The sequence below is a fragment of the Erythrolamprus reginae genome, chromosome 1, assembly GCF_031021105.1.
Source record: "Erythrolamprus reginae isolate rEryReg1 chromosome 1, rEryReg1.hap1, whole genome shotgun sequence".
NCBI lineage: Eukaryota > Metazoa > Chordata > Lepidosauria > Squamata > Dipsadidae > Erythrolamprus > Erythrolamprus reginae.
In genome coordinates this window covers 234121022-234141123 of record NC_091950.1, presented here as the reverse complement: position 1 = coordinate 234141123, position 20102 = coordinate 234121022, and the positions used below count along the sequence as shown (strand labels likewise).

The 20102-nt window shown below is 40.0% G+C and overlaps 1 protein-coding gene across 1 annotated transcript in view; it reads left to right on the top strand.

Moving 5' to 3' along the window:
* Window positions 1-2993: 2993 nt before the first annotated feature.
* The window catches only part of SERTAD2 (SERTA domain containing 2), a 167831-nt gene continuing 150722 nt past the window's right edge, over window positions 2994-20102 (top strand). The window contains exon 1 of the mRNA XM_070732554.1: window positions 2994-3483. The gene's annotated coding sequence lies outside the window, so the exon portion shown is untranslated. The remainder of the gene's footprint in view (window positions 3484-20102) is intronic.

Genomic DNA, 20102 nt, shown 5'->3' with positions numbered 1-20102 from the left:
CCCAATAAAATTGATAATTATAGCAAGTAACTGATTTTGGGGGGAAAACTAAGCAGAATCAGGCTTCATTAGTACTTTGATGGGAGACCATTAGAAAATCCAGGGCTATAGATTCAATTGAGAAGTAAAAAATAATCCTAAAGGCAGCAGTGGCAAGATACTGTTGCCAAGAAAATTATATTGTACAATATAGATACAGTATGTTCATGAGTACTTGATACTTAATAAATAAATTTGATATTTTTACAGTATTTCTGGAACTGTTTTATACAATAAACAGCATTAGTTAATTAGAGCCTCGGTGGTGCAGTGATTAGAGTACAGTACTGCAAGCTACTTTTGCTGATCACTGGCTGTCAGCACTTTGGCAGATCGAATCTCAGTAGGTTCAAGGTTGACTCAGCCTTCCATCCTTCCAAGGTCAGTAAAATGAGGACCCAGATTGTTAGGGGCAATATGCTTACTCTCTATAAACCACTTTGAGAGGTCTGTAAAGCACTGTGAAGTGGTATATAAGTCTAAGTGCTATTGCTAATTAAATTAGCCTACAACAGTGGTTCTCAACCTTTCTAATGCCTTAACCCCCTAATACAGTTCCTCATGTACACCACCATAAGTCTAGCGCCAATTCTCCCAACAGAGCTTGAAGCTGATTGGCAGGAAGGACAGAGGGAGACCCCTACTGTAAACACCTGATTGGTAAGATTGTAAAAATAGGTTCCAAGACGCCAGAATAGCAGCTTTAGTTCCTAACACCATGGGGAATTTGTCTTTTCCCATTGTCTTAGGCAACCCCTGTGAAACAGTCGTTCGACCCCCCAAAGGGGTCCTGACCCCCAGGTTGAGAACCACTGGCCTACAAAATTTCCTTGCTTTTATAAACTCTATAAACTTTATAAACAATTACATTGATAGTGCCAGCAGGCAAGATTAATGGGGGGATTAAGATATCTCCCCCAGGCTTTTATATTTTATGTTTGATATGTATGTGCTGTATGGTTTTTAATTGTTGGGGTTTTATATATCTTTTTATTATTAGATTTGTTCTATTGCTATACTGCTTTTTATTACTGTTGTGAGCCGCCCTGAGTCTTCGCAGAGGGGCGGCATACAAATCTAATAAATTATTATTATTATTATTATTATTATTATTATTATTATTTGTTCAATCATAAACTGATACAAGCAGGGGTGGGCTACTGCCTGGATGGGGGAGGGGGGAACGCAGTGGGATAGTGAAAATGGAGCTCCACCCCAGAGCACCCATTTTGCACTGAAAGATGTTGAAAATAAATGCATAAGCCACGCCCACAGTGTGGTAGTAAAAATGTTGGTAGCCCTTCACTGGATACAAGGTAACAGAACCAAATAAACCTATGAATTGTTGCCGCTAATTACAGCAGTGTGTCCAACCAACCTCTTTGCTCGGTGTGGCCCAGGCCAGCCAAAAGGTTGTAGACTCGTAGATTACATACTTACTGTAGATTGCTGAAGATTTCAGTGCACTGAAGGCAGTCTGGGGGCCTGTTTTGCAATGCTGGCTGATAATATAGGGCTATAAATGATGATGGTGATGTTCGTCCGTCATGTTTGAAGAGGAACTTGACATCTAATGGGTTGCGGGCTGTAGGCAACGTGTCCGCAGGTGGATGGCAAGGCCTATATATATATACACACACAAAATGTTCTGTCACATGTGTGGGCACCATTGTCGCAACATTCGCAGCTCTGGCTTTGTGGAGCGCTCGCTTCTCTTCTGCTATGAATGTTCTTCTGGCCTCAGATGCCTGGCAGCCTTGACTGACACCAATGACTTATTTTCCAGTGCCCATTAAACCCGACGCCGTTTGGGCAGAATTCTTCCCCCACCCCCCTCTTTTGAGTTATGATTCGGTTCACACCTCGCGTGAAGGAATTAATACAGCGGTCGGTCCGTTTCCCGTTGTGGGTTGTCGCACGGACCCTCCCCACAGTCTGGGTCGTTTACCCAACTCGCTTGTCGATTCGGGAAATTAAACCCCGTTTAACCCAGCCGCGGCTCCCCTGCGTGCGGCGGTCCCGCGCGCCGCTTGGAAGGTGACAGCCGCCTAAAGCGATCGATTCCGAAGCGGGGCGGGCGGGTGGGTGTGTTTGCAAGTGGCGGGTCGCCCTCCGTTTGCCACCCTGACGGCAGCACCGGCTGGCGGTCGCGTTGGGAGAGGCTGTTCGGGATTGCGTCCCGAGAGAGGAGCCTGTCAGCCAGACAGCTACGCTGCGCCTGGGCTCGAAAGAAGCCGCTGAGGGAAAGCACCCTCGGATTTTCCTCTCCTGAAACGGACTTCAGCTTTCCCCCGTACAGTATAAACAGAGAGCAAAAACGGGAACCATGATGCGATTCTTGCCCCGTGCGCTACTCCATCCCCTCGTCAATACCCGAGGGGAGGGGGAGCTCCCAGGCCAGCCCGAGGCAGCCGGATCAGCCCAGAGGGATGCGGAGTGTGTGTGGGTGATACATACGGATACACACACACCCAGACAAACATAGAGACAGCCCTCGGTTCTCCCGTTCCTGTGATTGGGCGGCCCTATCTTGTCTATCAAATGAATGCTATTGGGATTGGCCCACTTTGGACAAACCCAGGGATGGAAAAGGGGAGGGGGGAAATCCCTCCTCCGCTGCTCTCCCTCGGCCAGCTTCTCCAGCCCTCTCTTCCTTTTCAGCCCCCCCCATCCACTCCGCCCCACCGTTCCGCAGCAGTGTCCTCAGAAGACTCATTGAGCGAAAAGGGGCAGGGAAACCCCCCTCCCCCTCCCCGGCCTTTGGGCAAAGAGCGGCCTAGGCATTGGCGGGCAGGGCCGTCACTCCGTGCCAGTTGGCTTTGACATAGGGCCCCCGGAGAGCGGTGGGCGGGGTTCCCTCTCCGCCTCCTCCTGTGGTCTAACTCAAAAGTCTGTGAGTCACTGACTGCACAACCCATCAATCCCATTAAATGCCTTGTGCGGGCGGGCATGCGGTGTTAGCGCGGCCGCCGTCGCTTCTTTGCTCCCAGAGAGCGCGGGGCTCCTCCTGCTTCTCTTGCCTCCGCCCTCCCAGGGCACGGGCTGCTTCGGCTCCTCAAGGTCTCTCCTCCTCCTCCTCCTCCTCCTGGCTAGCTGGTTGTACTTGTTACGGTGTCACATCCTTCTTTCCAGCTGCAGTACCAACTTCCCTCCCAGCCAGCCTCCCTGTTTGGCAGAGGCTACAGCAAAGTGATGGGATAGAGCAGAAGCCGCTGGAAATCTCTCTCGGCCGCCTATATACATTAGTCCTTAAGCAGCCCCTTCCCGCCTCCTTCTCACGTTCCTGCCCCGCTCTTTTAAGTCTCCCCGCTGTCTTGTCTTCTTTTTTCTTGTTATTCCCCCTTCCCCTGTTTCCTTGTTCTTTCCACCCCCCCTTTTTAATCTTTTAGCCCTTTCCCCCCCTCTGCGCTTATGAATTTGGATCGTTGAATTCTCCTGCAAAGGGTGAGTACAAGAGAATAAATAATGGTGGGAGGGTTTTTTTTAAGCATTTGTTTAAAGGGGTGCTCTATTATGTCAATACATAAGGTAAAGGAAAGAGGTGAGCTTTCAGGTTTTTTTTAAAAAAAATATGTTGCCTGTTAATTTTTTTTCTAGATTATTACTAAGTTTTCTGAAAGTTAAAATCAATTTAATTTTTAAAAAAACTTAAGAAGAAATACATTTCCCCCCCCCCTTAACACCGCTGCCCCTTTTACTTCTGTGTCTTCCTTATCTTGGCTGACAATGACTCTACCCCCACCCCTTTCATAATAATATCGAACACTGATCATGATCGGTATGAAATGGTTGATATTCACTGTAAACACTGCATATGTCTATATGTGAACTGTAACTCCAGCCATGCTTATGCTCTTGGATGACACAGAGACTTGTTTCAAAAAGATTCATTGCAACTTTCAGGTAGAAAAATAAAGTGTCTGTTCATGCATACCTACTGTAGTATTAATTTGTGGAGCAGCCGGATGATGTGTGTTAAAAAGAACATATGTTAAAAAGAATGTATTATCCATTCAGGCACAAAATGCTTATATGCTTGCTGATAACTTAACTGCTTTTAGTGTGCATTGTGGTTATCTACTATGGGCCCACAAGAGAAGTGAATAGCTGTTAGAATGGCTACATTTTGAAACCCGCAAAAATATACTTAAAGCTATCATTAAGTTTTAGTTTAAACATTAGGAACTTCTTAGATGATTACAAATTATAGTGAATAGATCCTCCAAATTTTGAAGCAGTCTACCAGTAACCAACTGTTGCTGGGAAGCTTTAATAAGAAATCACAGTTAGGCTCTGTTTTAGTTATGAACTTTCTAATATGTTGTAAGCCACCCTGTGTCTAAGGAGAAGGGCGGCATAAAAAAAACCGAATAAATAAATAAATAAATTTTAAAAAAACATTTATTTGGGCATTGTGGCAAGCAATGTTGTGTCTGATGGACCTTGGATATAATTCTGTGAAGCTCTTAGTAGTCAATAACTTTTGTCTCACAGTTCCTTCATTCTTCATTCAATATTTTTAAGCTACTAATAGGCTAAAGTTAAGGATCTTGGGTAAAATAGGTGCCTGACTGGTATGTCATAAATTGTCAGTTAACACTGGCGCCAAAATCACATTTCATTTTGCAATTTCAAAATTTGTATTTAAAGTTATGCTGAATAGATACTGTATATAACTCTATGTACAAGGGATGATGTGACATGGGGCTAAAGAGTGTGTTATGATTATCCTTTGTTAATTTAATACATTTTGCCTGTAAACTGTCTTAGTGCACTTCAGTTCATTGTTCTAGCTAGTGGGAGTGGACTGTTACAGGGGCTGCAAGTTACCTATGATAGGTAGCAACAACCCATTTAATATTTAACAAGCAAGTTACCAAATGCACGCCTGCGTTAAAAAATGAATCATAGGCTTTAATTCCTTAAAGATATAATTCTAACTAGAAAGATTGTGAGTATTCCTATATCATAAAATAGGCCTGTTCAAGAAACAGCTAATATTCCAGTGGATGCTGCTCTAAGGTGAAATCTTGGCATATTTTCTCCCATCTAACTTTTCCTTTGTCACTATTTAGCAACCCCTCCCTCTTTTTAATATATTATTTCATTTATTGTTGCTTCCAGGCTTTGTGAATTTAACAATATAGAATGGTATTATTAAATTTCTTTCTGTTTTAGGGTCTTGGACCTGGAATCCTAATATGTAAGAATTGCCATGGTTTTTATGTCTATTCTTAAGAAAAATAAAATGCTTCATAGGAACAGGCCCATAACAAATGTCTTTTCTTCTTTTGGATTCGTTTGTATCGTATTGTTTTGTATTGTTTTTGGATTGTGCAAATTTCAAGAACATTTCTCCAGTCTGATGCAGAAGTTTGGTTTCTGTGGCTTTTTTTCTGAGATGGTGTGCCTCCTAAATTGGCTTTGATATGGATACTTTCTAAATTGCTGCCAGATTTTAGCCAGCCCAGCTGTGTATTTTGTTAAAATTGTTATTGGTCTTTGGAATGGGGAACTAATTCAGGTAGCTGACAGCCTGTTTTCCAAGCCCTTCTCTTCTGTGCAAGAGCCCATGTGTTTTCCTGGTATTTCGGAGAACTGTTTTCTGCCAGTGAAGCAGCAGGGTTGACTGGTTGAGCAATGTTGGCAGGAAACTCAGAATAAATATGAATGAAAATAGGCTAGCGGCCATTTGAAGGTGTATTCAGTGGCTCTGCTGGCAACAAAAAGAATCTCCATCTGTACAGCGCGCACACACAATGGCATTTAGAAGAGCAGGTCTTTTATGTCTGGCTAACACTATTAAGAGTCTCAGAGCTTGGAGGAATGTGAACAAGTGTTTTGCAGTGTTTTACAGGTGAAGCATCAGACATGAACTCCCAATTTGGATGCCACTTGAGTTGTAGATCATTTAATAAGAATTGCCTTCTACTACAGGTCATGGCCAACTAATGTATTCAGAGGTGCATTAGTTCAATATGACAGGAAGATAGGTTATCAGGTGCCTTAAACATGGACATCAATTTTTGCAATTGAGGGCATAATTTTACTTTTTATTTATTTGATGGCATGAAAATACCACCAGGGAACATTTTGAACAGTTATTATTTATTTATTTTGGATAATTGATAAAATAACACTTTGAGAGTGTAACACAAAATATTTTAATGTATTTTTTTTAAGCAGGAAAGCATTAGTTTATTATCAAATATAAATAGTGTGTTAACAAACCATCAATTTATTGTCAAATATTAATAATGTGATTTTGTGGTAAGGAGTTGTATGTATGCATCCATATATCAGCGCTCCATTTTTTATTCCTGGCAAATGTAGTTTTATAGCTAAGACTGAGGGAGAGGGGCTGCTCTAAGGTTTCATGGCTAAGGGAGGGCTAGAACGGTTTCTAGTCTGATATGTTAACAACTACACAAAATTGGCTGTAGGTCTCCTAAGTAGTTTAGAATAGATGTCATAAAATGGGGATGTGGAAGCTGTGTTTGAGACTTGTTCTCCCTGTTTTGTATATGGATAAAGCCTTTGTATTAATTCACTAATAGCATATTTGCTGTTAATTGGTCTGGTTTTATTATTTGTGGTAAACAATAATTATCCTCGGAGCAGTATATGTTTGTTTTTGTGAATGAGTCTGTAAAAATTCCTGTAAGAAAGTTATACGACTAAGAAAACAGGGAGAGTCCTGAAAACTGGAGAACTAGGAGCTGCTTTTAGATGTCTATTCCTGGGCATAGAAATCTGGTTTGTAATTGGTTAGGCAATGTTGGGGACTTTTGAATTAAATGAATTAAGAATCTAAATAACCCAACCCTGTGGCTAGTTGAATGCAATGGAAACTACCTTGATTTCCCTGGAAGATCTGTCCAGATAAAGTTAAGTATATCACAGAGATAAGAGTGTGATTGAATTGCCTACATGTCTGAAGTGCTTTCAGTATCCTTTGACTGTGGTATCCTGCAAGTACTATACTATTGTCTAGCTTGAAAGGAGCTAAAGGGTTTGCTTTATGGTAATTCTTGACCAGGGATAATACATGATCAGTAACTAATTAAGTCTAATAATTAAGATGTCTAGAATGTACTGTTTTGGTTTTTTTTTTAAATTTTTTGCTGTTTTCCTAAATTGATAACATTCATTCAGCATCCTCTCCACATATGCAGAAATAATCTTTTCTAAAATAATAATAATAATAATAATAATAATAATAATAATAATAATTTATTAGATTTGTATGCTGCCCCTCTCCAAAGACTCGGGGCGGCTCACAACAATAATAAAAACAATGTTACAGTGGAACAAATCTAATAATAAAAGAAAAAACATATAAAACCCCAGCATTTAAAACCAAACAACACACACATACCAAACATAAAATATAAAAGCCTGGGAGAGGTGTCTCAGTTCCCCAATGCCTGGCAATATAGGTGGGTCTTCAGTAATTTATGAAAGACAAGGAGGGTAGGGGCAGTTCTAATTTCCGGGGGGAGTTGATTCCAGAGGGCTGGGGCAGCCACAGAGAAGGCTCTTCCCCTGGGGCCCGCCAAACGACATTGTTTAGTAGACCTCCATGAAAAAGGCTGGCACAGTTCACAGCCCTGCCATATTTTATATCTCCAAATCTCTAATCCACTTAGGTTAAAGTTAGAAGCCCCTAAAACCTCACAAAAAGCAAATTCATATAAGGCAAGACAATGAGCAAATTCATATAAGGCAAGACAATGATAGAAAAAAAGTGCAGTGATGGCGAACCAATGGCACACAGAGCCATATCTGCTGACACGTGCACTGTTGTTGTTGTTGTTGTTGTTATTATTATTATTATTATTATTATTTAGATTTGTATGCCGCCCGGGGCGGCTCACAGCAATGATAAAAACAATATACAATGACAAATCTAATAGTTCGAATCTAAAATAACAATAATACATTTAAAAAGTCTAAAAAACAAGAAACCCCAATATATAAAAAAACATACATACAGTCATATCATACACAAAAAATAAAAAATAAAAACAATGCTCCATTGTGCATATGTGTGCTGGCCAGCTGATTTTTGGCTCCCACAGAGGCTTTGGGAGGGCGTTTTTGGCTTCCAGAGAACCTCTACAGGAATGGGGAGAGCGTTTTTACTATCCACCAGCTCCATGGAAGCCTTTGGAGCCTGGGGAGGGCGAAACCCAAGCTTACTGGACTCACCAGAAGTTGGAAAACAGGCCGTTTCCTGCCTCCAGAGGACCTCCAGGAGGCGGGGGACGCTGTTTATCGCCCTCCCCGTGTATTGAATTATGGGCAGGCACACCCACGCTCTTTTGGCACTCAAGGAAAAAAAGGTTTGCCATCACTGAAAAAGGTGGTTGGAGTGTATGGGGTCAAATTTAGTAGTCTAAATACAGTGGTACCTCGGTACTCGACCACAATTCGTTCCAGAAGTGTGGTCGAGAACCGATTTGGTCGAGTACCGAATTTATTTATCCCATAGGAAATAATGGAAATGGATTTAATTGGTTCCCAGCCCCTGTTAACTCGCTGGGAACCAATTAAATCTATTTTCTTTATTTCCAATGGGATAAATAAATTTGGTACTCCAAGCTTCAGGAAAGGTGGGGGCTGCTGCAATCCCAGCAGCTTTGGGGGGCTCTTTTCCTCATTGCTTCCTTTTATTACCTGTAAGCAGCTGCAAAAACTTTCTCCTTCCCTGTGGCTGCAACAGCGGCGGCTTCCCTTCGTGTAGCAACAGCGCCGGGAAGTCACGTAATGAAGGGAAGCTGCTGGAGCGGCGGCAACTGCTGAGATGGCTCCGGCAGCTTCCCTTCATCACGTGACGTTCCCGGCGCTGTTGCTACTCGAAGGGAAGCCGCCGCTGTTGCAGCCACAGGGAAGGAGAAAGTTTTTGCAGCTGCTTACAGGTAATAAGAGGAAGCAATGAGGAAAGGAGCCCCCAGAAGCTGCCAAGATTGCAGCAGCCTCCACCCTTCCTGCAGCTTGGAGCTCTTAGAGAGCTCCTCAGCCCCCTGAAGCTGCCGGGATTACATTTCAGATAATGAACAAAATTTTCTCTGGCTGTTCCGTATCTGAATTTTTGTTCAGATACCGAAGCAAATTTTTGCCGAAAATTTTGTTCGTTATCCGAAATGTATGAGAAACGAAGCGTTCGAGTACCGAGGTACCACTGTACATTGAGAAGCTTTTTAGTCAGTCCTTCCTTATTCTGGAGAACTTCCGTACTCAATACGTACACATATTTTCTTCCTACTCCAATCTCCTCTTAGTACTGAAAACACATTTTCTACATTTTCTACAGGTTCATTTCTAATGATGCTATAGTAGAGAAAAGTAGTGTACATCACAGCTGTACAGATTTTATTATATTCTTTGTTATATTGAACACAGTAGATTTGCCCAGGTTAAAAGCTGATCTAGAGCTAACCCAGCTTCGACATGATGTAATGTCTAACTATTTTTAGTCTTTCTCTTTTCCGTATTGGATAAGGACAATACGTTCATGGATGTTTTGACCTCATATTAACAGTAAGCTATTGTTGGTATACTGTAGAAAAAGTAGGATAAGGATGCACAATTAGAACAAAAGCATAATGTGATTATAAAAGCGAAAGTGATAACAAAAAGAGTTTTGGGCAGGTAAAAATTCAAGGAGTTTTGGTGAGAAGTCTTTGATTCAAATGAATTATACTAGCACAAATTGCATAGTCTACAGAGAGGGGCGGCATACAAATCCAATAAATAAATAAATAAATAGTAGCATATTTCTTTTTCATATACTGTAATATGAATTCTTGAATGGCAATGATCCCTCAGATACTAGTGAGTTTATATGAAACAAAAGAAACCTGTATATGATAGAAGTAGTCCAACCCCCCCGCCCCCCGCATCTGAATCAGTGTTACTATGAAAGTTTAAATGGATTCAGATTGGACTGACTGAGAATAGTTTAGTTCAGGGCAAATGAAAACGATCTAATCACTGTTGGTTTGGTAGATGAGTCAATTATGTTGTGTTCTGCTTAGGACTTGGTTGGACTAGGAGAGAGAGAGAGATGGATTACCCGAACACTGAAGCTGCAGGCAACCTCCAAAGGTTTGAGGGCGACCTCAAGGGGCCCTCCCAAAATAGACTGTGATTTTTAATGTGCCAGTAGGGAAAAATTATTAAATACATGATTAGGAAGTAATCCTATTAATGACTTAATTAGTTTAATTTAACGCTAGTTAAGTAAAAATGAAACCAAATCCAGTTTTTGTCTTGTTTGTTTTAGAATGTGGCTCCAAGCATGGCAGTAAGAGCAAGGGCAGCTCTCGGCTTTGGAAATGTTGTGTGTTCCTGGATAGGTTGCAGTGGAGGTGTGCTTTGGATCAACAAAATCTCCTTAATTCCAAGTGATGTTTCTTATCAGCCTCAAATGATACATCAATCCTGGCCATTCTTAGAGGCAGATTACAGGATGTAACTAGGGTTATACAATAGGTTAGAAACTTCTAGGCTTGTGCTTGAAAACCAATCCAGAACCTGAACTGATTTAGATGGTACTGTATATAGTTTCTACCTCTGCCAATTTCTAATTAAGCTATGCCTGGAAATTAGAGTGCTTCTTTTGAACTTTAATTCTTTCCAATCTTGAGCTGTTAAAAAAATGGGGGGGGGGATTTCCCTTGATAGTTATCTTCCAATACATATCTGTAAGCAGGTGGAAACATATTAAGTTAGGATTGATGATGTAAGTAAGGGACTGGATATATTTTAAAGGGAGTATCTTTTTATAGAATTTCTTCCCAACAAAAGTTTGTCTAGGCTGCTAAGTTCAAATGGTAAGGATGTACATTAAAACCAAGTTTTTCAAGAAAGCTTATAAAGAAAATTGAATTTTATTCTTCGTTTAGGAAATATTTTAACAGAATGTGTTGATGTAGGCAAGTGTGATTTGATTTTAAAAAACCCTTTGATTTCTATTGCTGTGCTTGGACATTATTGTTTCTAATAGCTTTTAGCCATCTTCAAAGAGTCTCCACCCTATATGACATCAGAGTTTTTAGAATGGTAAAAATAACACATAGTACTATAAAGCATTCCATAAAATTCAGTCCAAAGAGGCCAATAAAATGAATAGTGAAGTGGAAATAGAAGCATATTAGGGCTGAAAATATTAGGCCAGAACCACCAGGCTCATTCGCTACAGCCTGTTCAGTGTTGCTGCGGCCCGTTTGCTGCCTCCGCCGACCATTCGGTTTTGCAACACAAAACCAATAAAAGTCAAAGAATGTTTGGTAAAATGGGTTAAAACTTTTGGCTTTAATATATAGATGGACCAATGGTAAAATGTGTGGTTGAAAGAATTGAAATGTGCATATATTCTATTCCTAAAGATAATTTTTATTAAATGATGTATTGTTGGTATTTTCACCGAATAAATTGTCTATTATGTATAAAGATATTTTGCATCTTTGCTGGAAATGTGACATTTTAGAGGGACATTTTATCATGCCTGGTGGGGATATAATTAACTAAAAAAAATTGCTACCTACAAAATATATTACAAATACATTAATTCAGAAGGTTTTAAAGCTAAATTTCAATCCTGATACTTTTTTCGGGGAAGGGGGGGATGACAAATGGCTGGGCAAGGAGAAAAAATATTGGAACTTTGTTTTTTATATTTGACAGTTGCAGCATGCTCAAAAGTGGAAATGTTCAGCAGTACTCAAAACAGAAGAATGGTTGGTGAAGATGATGACCTTGCAAAGATAGCTAAATTACTAACTTCTTTGCTTAGAAAAAGGACAATACAGTATCTGGAATATCTGGAAAACTCTTGTAGACTTTTTACATAAAATTAAAAGAAATGCACATCATTTTGTGATGATTAGAAAAAAAACAATAATAGAAGTTGTAATCATAGTATGAGATAATCGTATAATTGCATATTGTTATATTTGCTTTGAAGGAAATCAGAAGCATCTTCTTTTTTCACTTTTGTATTTTTTTCTCTCTTATTTTTTCTTTTGACTATTTTGTGTTGGTTTTTATGTTCTTTGTAAAACTTTTAATTAAAAACTTATGTAAATGAGAATCTTTACTAGAAGGCATAAACTTTCCCGCACTGTAGCTTACTTCATCAGATGTGTGGAATGAAGAAATAGGCCAAGTTAATGCAATATATATGGGCACACGTTTGATATCAGGACTCAGGGAAAAAAGACACAGTAATATTATAACACTAACCTCACAGGGCACTTGATTAGAGCAGTGTTTCCCAATCTTGACAACTTGAAGATATCTGGATTTCAACTCCCAGAATTCCCGCCAGCATTTGCGGGCTGGGGAATTCTGGGAGTTGAAGTCCAAATATCTTCAAGTTGCCAAGGTTGGGAAACACTGAATTAGAGGTTCCAAGATGGGGTTTTTTGAATGATAAGATTTCATTGTATTATACTGTACTGCTGAACTCCCATCAAAAAGTTTTAGGTTCTAAAAGACACAGTTACTAATGTTTTTTTAAAAAAGCCTATTATAATAACATATTATCAATTAGACATTGTAATCTGTAATCACATGTAATCTGCATCTACATAACCTTTCTCCCCCTCCCCGTCTTATCCCAGTCAAATGCTACATCAGTTCCACAACTTCATACATCCGATGAAATAAGCTACTGTATAATGCACAAAAGCTTATGCCTTTGTATATATAAAAAAATGTTGATCTGAAAATCTGCTAACAGTCTCCTCCTGATTGCTGATTGCATCTTTTAATTCTTTTTGGAGGTCCCAGAAGGAAGGAAATTTGCTTTATGTTTCCTCTCACTTGGCTGACAGAGCATTCATTACTAGCTTTGTGTCACTGATGGAGATGATTTAGTATTAACATTAATTGTACAAACTAAATTACCTTTAGGGACTTTCTGGATCTTAATGGCTGATGGGGTAAACAAAATGCACACATGTGGGAACTTTGATGAACCTTTCAGCACAGATCACTTTTTTTTAAAATGTACCTTTTAAAAACATTTCCTGCTGATCGATACTGGAGGAGAAGGAACAATTATGAAATGAGTAATGGCATTTCTGACGATGTGGTGGGGATGGGATTTCCTTCTATATATGTATACTTGTGCAAATAGTTGAGATACAGATTTCATGTACTTTCAGATTGGCTCAACTGAAGAGTCACATCTGCTTCTTACTTTTTTTTAAGGATCAATGTACAACCTTTCTTAAAGTACTGCTCAATCCATGTGAAATAAACCATGCTTAAAACTTTACAACATAGTCAAAGCATACCAGAATTTACTTTTGTTCATGTAAATTCTGAATTAGAAAGATTCAAAGTTTATTAACTTTTACAAAGTGAAAAATTAAAAAGGCCAAGCTTGAAATATTTTTAATTTCATGGAAATGGAATTTATAAATACATTGAAGAAATTCAGCTGCTGCTTTGGGGGAAGGAACTTGGATTAAAGTTTTTGCTTATTCTTTATGTGTTTGTTAATTTATTTATTAATTTATTTATTAATCAAATTTATATAGTGGCCCATCCCACCCAAAGCAATTTTAAATATTATGTTTTGAAAGTCAATAATATATTGAAATTCTGTCACCAGAAGTTTTTTCTTAATGCATTACTGACATTTTCTTGGTTGTATTTCATATATTTTCTCCTGTATTTTATTATTTTTTAAATAAACACTCCACCTCTTTATTTACAAGGGATTCAGTGTTATTGCTACATGTACAGTATTTGGTTTCACTATTTTTGATTTGATTTCACAAAGATTCTAATACAATACTATCACCCCTTACATGCCTTTGTGGTACAGAAATAAAGCTTTAACACTAGTAAGAGTACTAGTGTAAGTATAACACCTGGACCATTGTTTTCTTTTTTTCTTGTCTTCTAAGTAAAATATAGCACAATAGTCCTCGATTGAGCCCAAAATCTATGTTGTTAAGCTAGACAATTAAATGATTTTGCCCCATTTTATAACCTTTCTTGCCACAGTTGTTAAGTGAATCACTGCAGTTTTTAGTAACACATTTGTTAAGTGAATCTGGCTTCCCCATTGACATTACTTGTCAGAAGGTCACAAAAGGTGATGACATGACCTCAGGACACAGCAGCTGTCATAAATATGAGTCAATGGACAAGTATCTGAATTTTGATCAGGTGACCATAAGGATGGTGCAATATTTGTAACTAAGAAAAAAAAGTCATGTCATTTTTTTCCAGTGCCATCATGACTAAACAAACTGTTGGGAGTTGAGGACTGTCTGTACCATAGCATAACATTTTTAAGGCGTGGAATAGGCAAGTGACGCCAAATTGGGTTGCTCTGTTTTGCTTGCAATCTCCTTGGGTGCCATTTTGCTTAGCATTTAATCCCGGGTTGTAATATCAACTATCCTGAATTGGGATTGAACTCCCCTTCTGAGGTGCAGCTGGGAAACGGATTGACTTGGGCTAGCTCAGGGAGGTCAAACACAAAACCCTTGGGCTGGATGTGGCCTGCGATGCGGGTGTCAGATTCAGCCCGCGAGGCCATCCTGGAAAACGGAAGGGGCCGGCCTCCGTCGCTTCAGCGCAATCTAATCAATGCAAAGATGTTTGCGGAGTGGCCCACCAGTTGGCCACGCCCATTGAGTGGCATCAAGCTGCCCTCCCCATCCTCTTGCTGAGGTCAGGCACAGCCCTGATGCAGCCCTTAATAAAAATTGAGTTGGACTAGCTGATTAGAATGCATTAGTTTTAGAAAAATAAGGAAGCTGTCAGTAACTTTGTAAAGAGGAACCTGTTGCTTTTTCAAATGAGCGTTGTTTCGGATGAGGCCTACCAAACGTGTATGCCCATTTGGTGATACATGCAAAAGTTTAAGGTCAGCAACTTGGAAAATTAATAATACAGTTCATGTTGACATTTCAGAAGGATTGCTGGTTGGGGTGTGGTACACTCCAGAGGTTTTTTTTTAATAGTGGATGTGTACTCTTTTTATTTCATGCTTTCAACGCAAGAGGAAAGTTTCGCTAATTTCTTTTTCCCAGCACAATCTCTCTTTTGTCTCCACAGCTTTTAAAAAAAGATTAAAACAAATGTTGCAGTTTATTCTTATTAAATGGGACTGATGTGGAATAGACAAAACTTTCAATGTTGGAGTTGTCGCTGTCCCATAAGGCTATGAAGGGCTTAGAAACAGTCCTCCAAAATACAGAGAGGGCTTTTAACAAATAAACAAATAAGTTCCACTTCATTCTCAACATTGCCTGTGGTGCCTGCAGTGAAAACTTAACAACTTTTAAACATTGCTTTTCTATCTCCAGCATCATGCCACTCCTATAACCATAAGGGGCAGATTTCCATAATGTTTCTTTTTAAGCAAGGCTTTCTAAATTGCTTTGTTTATATTGAGAGGAGACTAATGTCCCTTTCATGCGCAAGGGCATGTTCGCTCCCAAAGATGTTACTAGGCTTTGGGAAATAACTACTGGTAACTATTTGGTCAGCTCCTGCTCCAGAATAAGAATTCCAAAGATAGGTTTGCAGCATTTTTTCTTGAATTGGTGGGAACATATACCTTTTCTGGCTTCTGAGGCCATCCATTTCCCCTTATAATGCCACAATTTCCTTTCCTTTCTCTCACTTATCATATATATTTTCTTTATTTCATATATCCTCTCCTCTAAGTTCACTTTACCCTTATATATATTACTACATGTCTATTTTTCTTCCTATGTATTTGTGTATTGGACAAATGAATAAATAAATAAAATAAATAAATGTCCCGCCACCATCCCAACTACTGTTTATTTCCCCTTGCTTTGAAGGGTAGCTAAGTGCCTTCCTACCTGGTGGATTCGTTGTTTATTCTTTTTCTTTTGCTACATCCTTGTGCCTTCTAGATGAGTTGGGCTTCACTGCTTAAAGTCTCAGAAGCCAGCATGTCTAATATGGGATTATAGGAGTTAAAAGGCAATTCATCAGAAATGTCCCAAGTTGAAGAATACTGCTCCAGAGATTCATGCATTTTTATGCCTTGCAAAGTTATAGGCCCGTGACAGCGAACCTATGGCACAGGTGGCATGCGGAGCTATATCTGAGGACACACAAGGCGTTGCTCTATGCCAGCTCCATGCTCTCTGGCCAGCTGATCTTTGGCCTTCCGAAGGGCGGGGGAGGCCATTTTTGCCTTCACCAGTAGTGTTGGGCGAACCAAACTCGCACTATTCAGGTCCGTACCGAATTTCGTGCCGTTTGTGATGCCGAACCCGAACCCGAATTTTTGTAAAAAATCCATGCCGGGGTTCAGGATTCGGATTCGGTAACGTCACCCAAATTTTATGCAAAGTTCGCCCGAATCCGCCGAACCCAAACTTCGTCAGGTTCGCCCATCACTACTCACCAGGCTTCAGGAAAGCCTCTGGAGCCTGTGGATGGCAAACAATGGACCCACTGTGTCTATTGGAAGTTCGTTTCCAAACTTCCGGTAGGCCCATTGGGCCATTTTTGTCCTCCCCAGACTTTAGGAAAGACTCCTGAAACCTGGGGAGAGTGAAAAATGGCCCAACAGGCCTGTCGGAAGTTCAGAGGCTTCATTGAGGCCTGCATGCATGCTCAGGGGGCAATGCGGGGGTGGGTTTTGCATCCATGCATGGGGGGGCATTGCATTATAGGTCTGGGCACCCAAGCAAAAAAAGGCTCACCATCCCTACTACAGGTGCTCATTATTTCTTAGTGTTTATCCCACCTGGTTGCACATTTGGCTTGCTTTTACACAATGCTCACAGTTCTTATGGCAAAACCATCAATGCATGTTGAGATGAAGGATTTTGTTTATTATATAGATTGTCACAAAGCCTGACACTTATTTGGATTGATTGGTCAAACATCACCCAGCTAGCTTCCAAGCCAAAGGCAAGACTGGAATGTGGGTCTTCCTACTCCTAGTCCAGCAACCAACACTGGCTCTCTAGAATTATCCATATAAGTTGTTATGGCATAGTGCTGCCATGCTTTGAAATATTATGAACTCATATTACAGAATTATATTAGTATAAATCAGATTGTATGATAGATTAAGAACGTAGAGATCTATTTGTTCCTTGCCTACATCTCACCTACTAAAGCCTAATAGCAAATGGACCTCCTTCATATGTCACACCTAAGTTTAGTCCAGTCATTTGACAAATCTCCACATTTCCCTCCTTAAGAGTGAAAAACATAACGGTACTAAATTATATCACCATCTTTTCATGATTCTCCAGATTGGCTGCCTTAAAAACAGCTGCTTCATTTTACCTCATGTTAGGACCAGCCATATGTAGTCCCATAGCAACTGTCACACTGTCATTTAAAAAAAAATACACCAGTTCATGGCCATATGGCTGGTCTTAAGTGGGCATTCCTAATCAGATGCAGATGATTCATTTGTTCTGAGCTCTTATATTTCTAGGGGACTTGAGATCCTTCTTGGACTGCCTGCCTCCTTCTCTTCCCTGTACCATTCTTTGTCATATACCTGAGACAGAACACCTTTTAGGATTCATGTTTGCATGCCATAATGATTACTGTAATAACTGGCTGTGTCTGGTTGTTACTTCCATTCTGCAGAGAAACCTTTGCATTTGTACCTAAACATTGGAGAAACAATATGGGAATATGGGAGATAGTTCTGTTTTCTGGTTTTGCTGAAATTTCTTCTATCAGATGTGAGCTGGAATTACACACAAGGGGAGTTCCTCTAACACAACTGCCTGGTGAGGCTGGCCAGTTTTGCATAGTTTGATATAACTGGGATGAAGAGACTTTAAAAAAATCATCTCTACTTTTCTTCCAATGGGAAGACCAGAGTTCCAGGCTAATGATCTTGAATTGGAATGAGCAGGTAGGAAAGGTGGAGGCTGGATTGGACCTCCTTGGGGAGAGTCAGTGTATGAGAAAATTAGAGAAGGTACATTTCAACTCCTTGATAAATAAGAAGAAAATCTTCTGAAATTCTAATGCCACTGTTAAAGATATATTTTACCTGCTGGGTCTCCCCCATGGAGGCTTTGTATTGTATTTCCTACAAGTCTGTCATCTGCACCTCTATAACATTCTGGTTTGTTTCTGCAACCCAACAAGACTTCCGAGGATAATCAAAACTGCAGAAAAAACTATTACTGCCTTCCATTGAGAACCTGTATACTGCATGAGTCAAAAAGAGGGCCGTGAAAATATTTACTGACTTTTCGCATCCTGGACATAAATTGTTCCAACTCCTACCCTCAAAACGTCCCTATGGAGCACTGCACACCAAGACAACTAGACACAAGAACAGTTTTTTCCTGAACGCCATCACTCTGCTAAACAAATAATTCCATCACCACTGTCAAACTATTCACTAAAGCTGCATTACTATTACTATTAGTCTTCTCATCATTCCTATCACCCATCTCCTCCCACTTATGACTGTAATTTGTTGCTTGTATCCTTACGATTTATATTAATATTGATTGTTTCCTGATTACTTATTTGATTCATATGGGCTCATGATTCTTGACACATGTATATTTTCTTTTATGTACAGTACATCAAAGACAAATTCCTTTGGGTATCCAATCACACTTGGCCAATAAAGAATTGTATTCTGTTCTGTTCCATTCCATTCCATTCCATTCTATGTAGTCTACCTGCAGTGAAGGGCTACCAAAATTTTTACTACCACACTGGGCGTGGCTTATGCATTTTCTTTCAACATCTTTCAGTGCAAATTGGGTGCTCTGGGGTGGAGCTCCATTTTTGCTACCCCACTGCATCCCCCCCCCCATCTGGGCAGCAGCCCACCCCTGTCTGCCTGTCAAGGTCATAACTCAGGCCTGATTTTGGTGGCAGTTCTTAAGTGAAGCAATAGGTGTAGTTTTGGCAAAAACTAGAAGTAAATGCCAGGTTTTAACATAACCATAATAAAGCATGGTCATGTGATCGCGAGATGCTGCAAATGACCATAAAATGCAGGCTGATAATTCAGTGTCTGAAGTGTGATTGTGGTGATTGTGGTGAAGTGTACCACTGGAACTTAATCCAGATCATAACACACACACACACACACACACACACACACACACACAACCACAGAGGTTCACTGGAATTTTGAACACATCCAAGCAACCAGTTGTAAATCAGAGACTAGCTATATCTTCCCTGAAGGTATCTTTCTCTGAAAGACCTTAGTGAAGGACACAAAATTATGAGAAATCCACTTCTTCCTTTGCACACTGATCTTCCTCATCTATCAAATTGGCAGGCTTAAATCCAGGAAGCCCTCTCTGGCACTCGCTCAACTGCTGTCTAACAACTTTGACATCAACACACACTGGAATGTCCACTGTCCAAATGTCCATCAAGTGCTTACACTGGCCCAATGTCTGGTTTTTTTCAACATAGACCAAACTGTCTTTGAATGGCTGGTTGGACTGAACATTAACATTTGAACTACAATAATAGGTCCATGTATTTGCCATATCCTAAATAAAAATAAAATCTAAAGGACCCAAATCAAATTTATGTCTCTTATTTGATTTTCAATCTGGAAAAGCTTTGTTCTTCTGATAAATGTTACTGAACCACAGTCTAAAACAGAGGTCTTCAAAGTTGCCAACTTTAAGACTTGTGGACTTCAATTCCCAGAATTCTCCAGACAGCATAGCTTGCTGGAGAATTCTGGGAGTTGAAGTCCACTAGTCTTAAAGTTGCCAAGTTTGAAGACCCCTGGTCTAAAACATAAATTGGCACCCAAAAGATATCACAGCAAAGAAATATGATTTGAGGCTGAAAGAAAAAAAGATTAGGTCTCAAAAGAGAAAGTGTAAACAAAGAACTTGTGAGCAGGTCATCTAAAACGGAGATTGGGCCTCAGAAACAGACCACATTGAAGGAAATCAGGCAGGCTTCCCTTGAGTACACACAAAATAAAATTGAACCTTCACTGTAATCTTTTGTAGGTTAGATTACTGTTAGCATTGTGTGTTTCAATTTGCAGACCCCTTCAGAGACCTTCTTTCTCCAGA